Source organism: Balaenoptera acutorostrata, chromosome 5, assembly GCF_949987535.1.
Source record: "Balaenoptera acutorostrata chromosome 5, mBalAcu1.1, whole genome shotgun sequence".
In the NCBI taxonomy this organism is placed as follows: domain Eukaryota; kingdom Metazoa; phylum Chordata; class Mammalia; order Artiodactyla; family Balaenopteridae; genus Balaenoptera; species Balaenoptera acutorostrata.
In genome coordinates this window covers 130,279,331-130,292,190 of record NC_080068.1, presented here as the reverse complement: position 1 = coordinate 130,292,190, position 12,860 = coordinate 130,279,331, and the positions used below count along the sequence as shown (strand labels likewise).

The following is a 12,860-nucleotide window of genomic DNA, read 5'->3' as shown; positions in this document are numbered from 1 at the left end:
AGTTAGTTGTAGTGCTGCCAAAATATTGGCTCCCTGTACCCCGATGCCAAAATGAGATACGGAGACAGAGTTTTGGAGGAGAAAGAAAGGGTGGCTTTAATCTTTGCCAGGCAAAGAGGGGAACACAGCAGGCTAGCGCCTCAAGAACTGTGCCCACTCCCTGGGAAATAGGGAGAGGTCTTATAGTGGTCAGGGGTATGCAATAAGGATCAAGGCAGTAACAGTCTGGCATTCCTCTTTCTTCTGCAGAGTTTCGAAATGGTGGGGCTGCTGACAAGATTACAGTGTGTGCAGGGTCTCGGGTGGAGCTTCTCTGGTCCCTTTAATCTCGCCTCAGGTGGTTTCCTGGCTGCTCCTCCCTTGATTAGCAACTGTTCTTGAATCTGCCCTTTGGAACTCAGGGAAGGTCATGGAGGCTGGAGTCTTGCCTACAAGAAATGGGAGATTAAAAAAGCTTCCGTGCCTGGGAACCCCACAGGGCCCTGCTCAGCATCAGTACCATAAGATTTGATTGACCTACTTTAAATTTTGGTTCTTCTAATCATTCATTAAACTTACTAACTAAATTAATGCTTGTTCTTACACGTCTTGGCAGAACAAATTAATACTATCTGAACAAATTAATAACCTTGGCTCCTAACTCCTGTGATTTTGGCAGGTTATACTTTCAGTTTCTAAAGCCTATACACAGAGGAGTCCTGAGGTAGGGATCTGCTCTCCTACCTATACGCATATGGAGTTTTTTTTTTTTTTAACATCTTTATTGGAGTATAATTGCTTTACAACGGTGTGTTAGTTTCTGCTTTATAACAAAGTGAATCAGCTATACATATATATATTTATATATATCCCCATATCTCCTCCCTCTTGCGTCTCCCTCCCACCCTCCCTATCCCACCCCTCTAGGTAGTCACAAAGCACGGAGCTGATCTCCCTGTGCTATGTGGCTGCTTCCCACTAGCTATCTATTTTACATTTGGTAGTGTATATATGTCCATGCCACTCTCTCACAGAGTTATTCTTAACGAGTGTTAGAAGAATACCCTAGAGGAAGAGCAGACCTCATCATACCTTCTTGTCAAAGCCATGAGAAGCTGGCCCAGTGCCCTAGTAAGAGATTTAGATGGAAACATGAAACACAAATCCTCACAGTACGGAAGCAACTCATTCACTCAACAACACTTTTCTTAACACCTGAGCTAAGAATACAGAAATGACTGACACTGAAGGGTTTCCATTCTACCTTCAGGGGCAAAATAGCAACATGTTAAACAGGAGGTGTAGAGATGTTAAACAGATGAAATTGAGTTTTGAAATATGCAATTGGGTATTCAACTAGCACATCAGAAGCAGTGAGTAGTAGGAGTAAATACACATTTCATGAATAAACACTGGTCACATGTCTCCCATTGATTGCCTCTTCTGAGCCCAGCAAAGTTTGCAGAAATGATTAGGACACAGTCCATGCCCTCAAGGCACTTGCTGTCTGGTAACTGGGATAAAGGAAGTACACCATGAGTTATAAGCACAAAGTAGAAGTTAATATGTCCCCCAAGAAAAGTACAAAGTGCTCCTGGAGGTCAAAGAGGAAGACATTAAATCTAGTTACAAATAGGGAAGTAGATAGCATTTTGAGATAGGCTTAAATTGTGGTACAAACTAGACAGGTTTGAATGGGAGTATTATAGGCAAATATACAACCTCAGAAAAATCACCCAAGCTTTCCTCTTTACCTACGGTATATGTGAGTCTTGGGAAATGTGGCTTTATAACGGAACCAAGATAGATGCTAAGTCTAGAGGGAAGAGTAGGACAAGAAGCATATTTATGTGCTCTTAACAAATCTCCCCTCAGAATGCTTATCAGCTGTAAGGGGGAAAATCACAACTATACTGTGGAGAAATCACAAAACACTTTAATCAAATGATCAATATTAACATGCCCAAAGAGGAGCAGATAGACATCACGTGACTCCAGATGCCATACGTCGAGAACACACAACATATCTTTTGTAGTTTTCTAGCCAGACATCTAATTTCCTCATGAAGAAATCTGAATCTAATCTTGAAGAAACATCATACAAATCCAAACTGAGGAATATAATATAAAATAACTGGCCCATGTTCTTCAAATATGTCAATGTCATAAAAGACAAAGAAAGGTGAGGAATTCTTCCAGGTTAAAGGAAACTAAAGAGACAACATGACTAAACACAATACATGATCTTGGACTGGATCCTGAACTGGAGGGGGGAAATGCTAGAAAAGGACAATGCTGGGACAATGGACAACTGAACTACATACTGTACATTGTTTAAAGTATTATATCCATGTTAAATTTCCTGAATTTAATAACTCTACTGTAGGAACGTAAGAGAACATCCGTGTTTTTAGCAAAAATGCACTGAAGATTAAGGGAGTAAATGGGGATGATGTATGCCACCTACCCTCAAATGATCAGAAAAATATATATACATATATACAGAAAGAGAGAAAGCCAGTAATAAAACAAATGTAGCAAAATGTTAAAAATCCGTGACTACAAGTAAAGGATATAGGGTCAGGGGAGTCCTTGGCATCATTCTTGTGACTTTTCTGTAGTTTGAAATTATTTCAAAATAAAAACTATTTTAAAAACCCTATAAAACATTAAAGTCAAAATTATTTTCATGCATAAAAGTTTCATAACCAATTTCCTTTAAGATATAAGCTTTTTACAAAAGTATAAATTACTATTTATAGTACTTGAAACTTTAGGATCTTCTATTTCTCTTAATATTGTCTTATTTAAACATTTCCATGTATCAACTTGGTTACACGTCAATCATTTTTAGTAACTATATATTCACTATGATATAATCATTCTTCTATTGAACATTTCTGTTATCTCCAATTTTCTCAATTACAGTATCACTGCTATGAACATAGCTATAAAAATTATTTCCTTTGGGAACATTTCCTAGGGATTTTAGAATAATTCTGTAGAACAAGATCTAAAAAGAAGACTATACCATTTTAGATGTCAAACTTATATGGATTGAGATCCACTCATACCAGAGGACATTTTCCATACTTTTGAATATGGAGGCAGTTCTGAAAATTACTCATCAACACACTGGTACCATTGCCAGACAACAGCTCTCTCTCACACATACACCATTCACCAAGCCTGAAGAGCAAACAAAAAGAGAAAGAAAAGGATGCTCAAGGAGCCGAGTTGACAGACTATCGCTGTGTTGATTTACCACCAACTCAGCTGGAAAGCTTTTCTAGTTAACACAAAGCACAGCAGACCAAACTTGCCCATGCTCAGATGCACTGGTTTTAGTCAATATGTCTTATTCTTACAAAACTTCCAAGATTTTAATATAGAAACTGCTTAGTTAAAAAAAAAAAAAAAGACATGTACTTTGACTCTAAATGTGTCTGGGGAGCTTGAGCATCAAACAACTGAAGAATAATCTTGTATGTAATGATAATTATTATGTCATGCTAAAGACCAACTTCAGCGATGATTGTAAACAAGAACACCAATTAGCAATTTCATCAGTTAGGATCTGGTCTGTAAAAGGATAAGAAGAGCATGGGACTTTGTGAAAACCCTATTTCTGTCTTTAAGGAAGTATGCACACACATACACACTAAGGTGTATCTTTGCTGAGAAATGTAAAATGTATGGCTACATATAAAATATAAGTACTTGATTCTTACTAATACACACTAATGAACAAGGGTAAAGTTTTCAAAGAGTTGCCTAGCACAAGGGAATGTTCAGGAGTGATGGAAATGATCTATATCACAGGATCTAAATGATCTATATGGCTTTGAAATTGGTTACATGGGTACATGCATTTGATGAAATTCTCAGACTATTAACTTAAGACCTGTAAATTACTCCATGTAAGATATGTCTCAAAAATGCAATAGAGGGACTTCCCTGGTGGCGCAGTGGTTAAGAATCTGCCTGCCAATGCAGGGGACACGGATTCGAGCCCCAGTCTGGGAAGATCCCACATGCCGCGGAGCAACAAAGCCCGTGAGCCACAACTACTGAGGCTGCACTCTAGAGCCCACGAGCCACAACTACTGAGCCCGCATACCACAACTACTGAAGCCTGCACACCTAGAGCCCGTGCTCCACAACAAGAGAAGCCACCGCAATGAGGAGCCCACGCACTGCAGCGAAGAATAGCCCCTGCTCACCTCAACTAGAGGAAGCCCGCGCGCAGCAACGAAGACCCAACGCAGTCAAAAATAAATAAATAAATAAATAAATTTTTAAAAATGCAATAGAAAGCACACCAAATCAGCAGACCCGCTCTGTCACTAACTAGTTCAATGTGCTTAAGCAAGTCATATAACCTCAGCTTCCTCATCTGAAAAACAAGGGGATTGTGTTTAACCATCTCTTTAACACAATCCCTAAATTCTTTAAAAGCTTTAAGAGTCTAATTGACAATTTTTAAAGTTGCAACAAACTTATGGAAATTAATACTCTGACTTAGGACTTTGACAATTTTAACTTTACAAGTTTCAAGTACATTAACACATGAATACATTATCAACATAAACAGAAGTTATGGCCCTTTTCTCATAATCAAAGAGGGGACTTGTCCTGCCAGGTTTCAGTGTGTTCTTCTAGGTTTTTTCATTGCTGTTGCTGCAAAGGCAATATGGCTCTCTGGCTAAGCATGAAGACTACGGACTCGTGCTGCCAGGTCCACAGCCCAGCAGCACCACTAGCCAGGGTAGACCTTGTTGAAGTCATCCAAAATCCCTGTGCTTCAGTTTCCCCACCCAAAAAGAGCGGCAAAAATGGCAACCATTCATGAGATTGTTGTGAGAATAACACATGATACACATAAAACCCTTAGAACAGAGACTGGCACCCAGGAATTGTCACTTATTACTGATAAACTCTTCACTCTTTCATAATAAAATATCTACGCTTGCTTCTTTCAATGCAGTTGAAGAATAAGTAATTGAAACACTTATTGTAACTCAAAGTCACTCAAAACACTGCATTAAATACAAAGGCACTCAGGGAAATAGGTCTCTTGGAATATTTAATCATTGGTCTTGAGCCAAAAAATTTCTTCAGTATCATTCAGTACACCTTGTAGATGGAAACCAGGCCCATCAAAGTGTTGTTACCGACATTTCAGATTTTTATTTAATATGAAAAGCATTAAATGGGTGAGGGTGGTGTGAAAAATGAAACTCAGTAGAGCCACATCCAGTCTTGTCTCTGTAGGTCTGCCCCATCACTGAAAATCACCAAGCAGTCATGATACCTAAGGACCCAAGGATAGCATAAAATGCTGCAACACACAGCCTGATGAATGAGCTTTGTATCTAGGCTTAGGGGAGGGGGATACAATGTGCTTACTCTATTATTCACACTGCATTTACTCTGTCAAATGTTTTCATTTCCTAATGCAGAATCCTTTAGTGAAGAAAAAAAGCCTGCCTGGTTGGATTTGAATTTATTATTTCAGTGACACAGAAAGACATGGGGACTAAACTTTCAACTGACACGAGGTAGAATAAAGTACCACGTTTTCTTCCAATCCATTTTTCACCTTTACACACAGTGATAAGAGCCTGTGCCAAAGGTTCTTGATTCTATCTACGTGAAAGGGCTCTAACTGACAATCATTTAGTCCACAAGTCAACAGCCTTAAATATCAAAAATGTGAGGACCTGAGTGTGGATTTGCATAGTTCCAGGCTCTGTGGAACTATCTGCTCCCTGTAACAACCCACCCTGCAGAGAGTGCACCCATGCAATGCCCTGCTAGAGATGAGAGAGATCAAGAAGGTGGGGAGAAAGGTCTGGACTTGCCCTTTAACCAGACCCAAGCATGTTTCCCTGGCCTTCTTGGCTGAACACCATATCACCATGTTTCCAAAAACAACGGCTGACCTCAAGTAGCAGAGTGAACTATGGCCCTTGTGGTGTGATTTAAAGATCCCTCTGCCCCAAATTTCCTCTCACTCTCCTTTGAAACTGCCTGATAGCCTGTATTTGAGACTTATTCCTTTAGTTTAACACACGTTGTCTTAGACTGCCAATGTCCTTGGGACAGTTTTTTTTTTTAATTTATTTTTTATTGAAGTATAGTTGAATTACAATGTTGTGTTAATTACTGCTGCACAGCAAAGTGACTCAGTTTCACATAAATATACATTCTTTTTCATATTCTTTTCCATTATGACTTATCACAGGGTATTGAATATAGTTCCCTGTGCTATACAGCAGAACCTTGCTGTTTATCCATTCTATATATACCAGTTTGTATCTGCTAATCCCAAACTCCTAATCCAACCCTTTCCCATGTGCCTCCCCCTTGGCAACCACCAGTTTATTCTCAATGTGGGACAGTTTGTTAATGCATTAAGTCATCAATCAGTCATTGCTACTATGGCATGTGTTCATTTCACCCACTCCTTTCTTTCTACCAGCTGGCTGAAATCACCAAATCTAGAGGATGAGAGTTACTGGGTTACACTTTATTGTTCACGTTCTATTTTATCTTTTGACTCAGGAGAAGAACTTAAAAGGGAGGGAAGGGTGATTTTGGAGCATGGGACACAGCCATAGAAGGAAGGGGCAGCTGGAGGACAGCAGGAGAGCCCTGATGCCCCAGGGTGAGGAGAGGAACACAGCAAGTGAGTTCAAACTCAAAAAGCCCCAATATTTCCCAACTTTGGGACCAGCCCACTTCAGGGAATACTACTTCAGATCTGGGCAATGACCTAGAATTGCATAAACTCTGCTTATCTTTCAAATTAGTTCCACTGGGCTTAATGAAGGAGCAATTTTTCTGTGCATGAACTGAATTTTAAATGACTCAATAACCACATGAAGAAAGCATAAGTAAAAATTCTAAATGTACACACATCCAATCATGTACATAACTATAATTTCACTGAGAAATGGAATTCTGAAGTTGCAAGTGACACAGAGAAAATAACCTCATCTATACACTTCTCCCTCTTCACTGAGGCAAAGTGAAGGCTGTGGCAGTCTTCTGTATGATGACGGTAGGTGGGGAAGATGATCTTCCCACATTGGTCTGACCTCCTGTGCTACAATTCATACAGCCATGACCACATCCATATTTGGAATAGAATAAGGACAGGACCTGCCCAGCTGCTATTCTCCTGAGGATGGAATTACTGTCCATCTCTCTTCAAACTTGGGCTAAGCAAATGTGTGAGCCAGCAGCTATGAATTTGCTTCAAATAAACTGTTGTTTCTCAAATCTGCCTGGATTGTAAAAATTATCCAGGGTGCTTGTTTAAACCAAGCAGTTCCTCAGAATTCTGATTCAATAGGTCTGGAAAGGATCCAGAAAATTGTGTTTTTCACCAGCACTTCAGATGATTTTTATAATTAGGGAAGTTTTATAAATACTAAGATAAGAAATCCACAATTTCAGAAAGAAAACTAGGAAAAGGGAGAGGCCAGAGGGAGTTGTTTCTCCACTGAGCTTGGGAATACATGCTGCTGTCCCTTTTGGAGGATAAGGTAGATTATTACGTTAGGCCCTATCCACTGCCTATCTTGAGCTGAGAACTTTTCATGATGTAAACAGTACACAGGAATCCAAGATAAAGAGGGAATTCAACTCTTATGTGTAAAGGCCTATTAATACCCACAAACTCAATATATACAATGAAACATACAATGAAAACCTAGTGTCATGCAACTATCCTTCCACATACTGGTGGTAAAGTCATAGCTCCACTGCCACCACCAAAAAAAAAAAAAAAAGATACATCTCAATACCATAATGGTGCAGCCAGAGTTCTATATAGCAGACTACAGCTGGCTAATACAGCAAGTTAGAATGTGGGTACTACTAGAGCTAGTTTGAAGTACAACCCTTAAATGGAACACAGTTTTTCACAAGAATTCCTCTACCACAGAACTGCAATAGGAACCCCATTTGGCAGCTTCACAAACACATGGCCTAGGCCTAGAAGAGAACACAAGAGGATAAAAATAGTAATTATATGGAGTGGGAGAATTATAAGTGAAATCTTTCTATATTTATTTCCCTCATTGTTATTTTAATGTAGATGTGATAAATAAGAAATTAACAATTGTTGATGCATTACTATTTATGTTCTCTAATCACTATTAATAAATCACTATTTTGTCAAAAAGCAAATTTAAATATTCCTTAATGACAATTGAGTCAGTATTAACTGCTTCTATTGATGGAGATATTATACTTTACCAACATATTTCTTTGTCAAAAACTTCATTTGCAGACATAGAAATAACATGAGGCATTGAGAGTCACATCCCAATTTCAGGCAAAGTATTTAATATAGTATGAAAACAGAATTAAATGTTTATTAAAATAGCACTAGGCATTCTGAAAAACATAAAACATGCAACAGAAGTCTCTGAGGCAGAGGGAAGGGAGAGGTTAAATCTGAGCGGGTGAAGATGCAAGAGAGAGGAGTGGGCAGGACCTGCTATGTGGGAATTTACTGGTGCCAGTGGCCAGGGTCTTTGCTGCCATCTTCACTACCTCAGCCTGGGGGGCCTGGGCCTCCAGAAAGTGCACTGTGGTTAGTCCTAGGCACCTTCTCCCAAGGACTGCAGAGCTCTCTGGCAGAATGTACAGATGGAACTCCCACCCCCCCACCCCCCGCCCTGATCTGGGCCTCATGATCCTTTCACATTTTGATAGAGAGAGAAGAAAAGAGTGACTAAAGGTGGGGCAGGGAGAATTATCACAAAGAGGATCCCAGGCTTCTGAAAAAATAGTCTGGGGGCTGAGAATGGGTGGAAACAACTGATATCAGAGGGAGGGGCTAGAGACCAGCCCTGTGTCGGTGGGGAGAATCATGGCCAAGAGAGGGAAATGGCAGAGAAAGGAAAAGATATAGACCCCAAAGGAAAACTGTGAGGACTTGCAGCCTTGCTGCTCTGCAGACAGAGAGACAGATGCTGCTGCCTGAGGGTTCTCAGTGAGGCTGTTCTCAGCCTGGCTGAGCTCATGCTATCCTGTCTGGCATGTCTCAGGAGGATCTTCTTGTATGACCACAGCTGACTATCAAAGGATCTTAGCTTCCAGAGCATTTGTTAATGGTGATATAACTGTGCGAAAGAAAGACAGGTGCTCAAGTCCAGGCCAATGGGAAAAACTGAATTTACACATCCCTTTCAAAGTTTAAAAATATGACATTTGAAATTTGTACTGAAATCCAAGATGACTTTTTTTTAAACTTAATTTTCCAAGGAATGGCAGGGATCCTAGATGACAACTTTTCTCATTAATATTTTCACTAAAAGAATTAAGTTGGAAACAGTTAGGAATTTCTCTTTTTATACTTTGGTTTGAGGTTTGATGTTCTCCTTACTTTGAGGATAATTATTGGGTTTTACCTTTACACCTAATGAAAAGAAAAGAACAAGATTTATTTTAATTCTAGAATCTACCCTTACCCAAGAGTCAGTCAGATTTGTCCAAACCCTCAACCAGAATACATCCTTCAAGTCTTAAATGAGAGACTCTTGACATCTTGGGGTAAGGCTGTCCCTGATGTCACAACACCTTAGCCCAAATATCACCTCCCTTGGCTGTATTTCCCTAGAGTTGCCTTAGTATGGTAGGCAGTAGTTTTAGAAATGGAGGCATTGTAGAAGAATTCTAGAAATTAGAAAATCTAGATAAGTGGTTAATATTTGAGGAGATAAGCAGAATCTAAGTCCATAAACTTGAAGATGTAGAATGCTTTCATGTTGTTACACATTATAAACCAACAGCTCTCATATACTGAATGCTTACATTGTGCTAAGCCTAACTCTGTAAGTATTCTAAGTGCTTAATCCCCCAATTCCCATAACCACCTGTAAACTTCATAGTGTCACCCCATCTTACACTTAAGGAAACAAAGGCCTAGAGAGACCAGATCAAGGCCCAAGGCCACAGAGCTAGTAAGTGGCAGAGTCAGGATTTGAATCTCCTTGACACCAGAGCCTACTTGCTCAGCAACCAACCCTGCCCCATCAGTGTGGAACACTAGACACTCCAGGATTGTCTCTTCCAGGACGCTTCCCAGCCAGCATCTTTGCCCCAACTCCTCTGCTCTGAATTGCATCCCGCCCTTTGTGTTTTCAAAACCCTTTATCAGTTGTGTCCCAATAGGGACTGAACATTCCTTGAAGACAAGGTCCATGGCTTATTATCTTTATAGCCCCAGCACCTACCAGGGAGACTGAGAGAGAGTAAGGGCTTACAGGATGTTGAAATAAGAGATATCTAGGGAAGATGCCAGAATTAAACATTTATTATTCTCAGGTAAAATCTAATATTTATACTTTCATTTTACAATAATTGGCATTACTACAATTATTCTTTTTTATAATATAATATTGATAGTTTATATACAGGTATACCTCATTTTATTGTGCTTCATTTTATTCTACTTTGCAGATACCACATTTTTCACAAATTGAAGATTTGTGGCAACCCTGCATTGTCGGATGATGGTTTGCATTTTTTAGCAATAAAGTTTTTTTTTTTTTTTTGGCTGCATTGGGTCTTCATTGCTGTGCGCAGGCTTTCTCTAGTTGCAGCGAGTGGGGGTTACTCTTCGTTGCGGTGCACAGGTTCCAGGTGCGCAGGCTTCAGTAGTTGCAGCACATGGGCTTCAGTAGTTGCAGTGCGTGGGCTCAGTAATTGCGGTATGCAGGCTCTAGAACGCTTGGGCTTCCGTAGTTGTAGCACACGGGCTTCAGTAGTTGTGGCTCATGGGCTCTAGAGCGCAGGCTCAGTAGTTGTGGCGCACGGGCTTAGTTGCTCCGCGGCATGTGGGATCTTCCCGGACCAGGGATTGAACCCATGTCCCCTGCTTTGGCAGGTGGATTCTTAACCACTGCGCTACCAGGGAAGGCCCAGCAGTAAAGTATTTTTTAATTAAGGTGTGTACATTGTTTTTTTAGACATAATACTATTGCACACTTAATAGACTATAGCGTAAACATAACTTCTATATATATACTGCAAAAGCAAAAAATTCGTGTAACTAGCTTTACTGAGATATTTACTTTATTGTGGTGGTCTGGAACTGAACCTGAAATATCTCTGAGGTATGCCTGTAGATGAGTTGATTCTATTTTCAAGTAATTCTGCTAGAGCTTTACAGCTGAGGTAGGCAGCTGTAATATTTAAGGCATCAACAGTGTCCAAATGAAAGAATAAAAGAGAAGGATACATTGTATATGAAATAAAGTGGAACCAAATGCTAATTGTTGACTAAGGATGAAGGCCAAGATGTTACCGCCCACAGTGAATATTTTGAGAGCTCCCATTTTAGTAGTCAGTGCTCCCCTTCCCCAACAGGAACACACTATAATGTGCTTGCACACATTCCCCTGAAGGGAAGAGTCCCTGTCACCTCCTCTCTTCCACATTCCCTGTTACACTGGGCTTTCTCTTTCTGAAAGTACTCTTAACCCTTAATTTCAGGAAGTTCCTAGCAAAACAGTCATAACATATAGAAAACGTGTGCTGGTGGAGACTCACTAGGAACACAAAGAAGTTAGGAGCCTGGCTCCTGAGCAGGAGAGTAGAATAGCACAATGATAAACCTTGGCCCTACTGGCTGTTGATCTTGAACAAGTGACTTAACTTTTCTAGGTCTCAGTTTCCTCCTACGTAAAATGGAGGTGAAACTGCCCCTACTTCATAAAGCTGTTGGGAGAACTGGTGAGACAATGTAGGTAAAGCACTTCCCACGTTAGCTGGCACGTGGTAAGGACGCAGTAGGTGTCAGCTATTGCAGCCTATGGGGATGGCTGAGTGATAGCCGTGTCCCACAAGAGAACTGGCCTGTGGGCCAACTTTGGCACAGGTGCCAGCACTGGGGAGTCTTGATCCTCAACTGAGCTCTGCAATAACATGTCAGGGGGGTCCACGTAGTACAGACCGCCTGGATGCAAGTGATCAGTTTTTAGCTGTGTGACTTGGGACAGTTGCTTAACCTCACTGTAGCTCAGTTTGCTCATGTGTAAAGTAGTGATGATCATAGTACCTGACCCATACGTTATTGCGAGGATTAAGTGAATATATGTGTGTGTGTGTGTATGAATTTATACACAAACATATATGAACAGGTCTGGCACATAACTGTATAAATTAGCTTCAGCCTTCACTTGCTACCCAACACCTCTGTGTTGAAGTAGACAGATAAATGACATTCTATGTGGTCACTGAGGGAAATTTAAAATATCTTGTTATATTTTTCATATAATCTGAGAAATACTTTGCACTGTATATGTCTTTTGGAAGAAGTTGGAGACCAGCATATCGATAAGTCCCTTTCTGGTTTTAAAATATTTATTATTAAACTGAAAAAGCCTTGAGCAGTATGTGACAATGCACAAGAATTCATAGTCTTCCTATAAAAGTCTGATTCTCCTGCCCCTAAGTGTTTCAGAGACAGTGAAAAGGAAAGATCTAGCTTAGGAGAACTGTTTTGTCAAGTAAAAATGGTCTCAAAAGTGTTTACAATTCTCACTTGATTATTCTTACTGCTGAAAAACAGTGGAAATGATTATGAGGACTTTAAATAAAACTTTCATTTTATGCAAAGGAAATGGTATAAGCTACACACTAAATTGTTCTCTAGTTTCTGAATTAATTCAAGTAAAGTAAGGAAGCATCCAAGATAAGGCTGAAACACACCCTTCCCACTGGTGATCTGCCACCCCCGATAAAAAACTGTAATTGAAGCCAATCCTGGGCAAAGCAAGGTCCCGGCAAAATGCTCCATGTCTTTCTACAAATATTCACAGCAGGATTGTACCAAGACATTTCTGCACTGTAGTGCTTTC

The 12,860-nt window shown here is 40.1% G+C and overlaps 1 long non-coding RNA gene across 6 annotated transcripts in view; it reads right to left on the bottom strand.

Annotated features, from left to right (window-relative positions):
* LOC103008398 (uncharacterized) overlaps nt 1–12,860 on the bottom strand; it is a 58,910-nt gene that overhangs the window by 28,606 nt on the left and 17,444 nt on the right. The window lies entirely within an intron of this gene.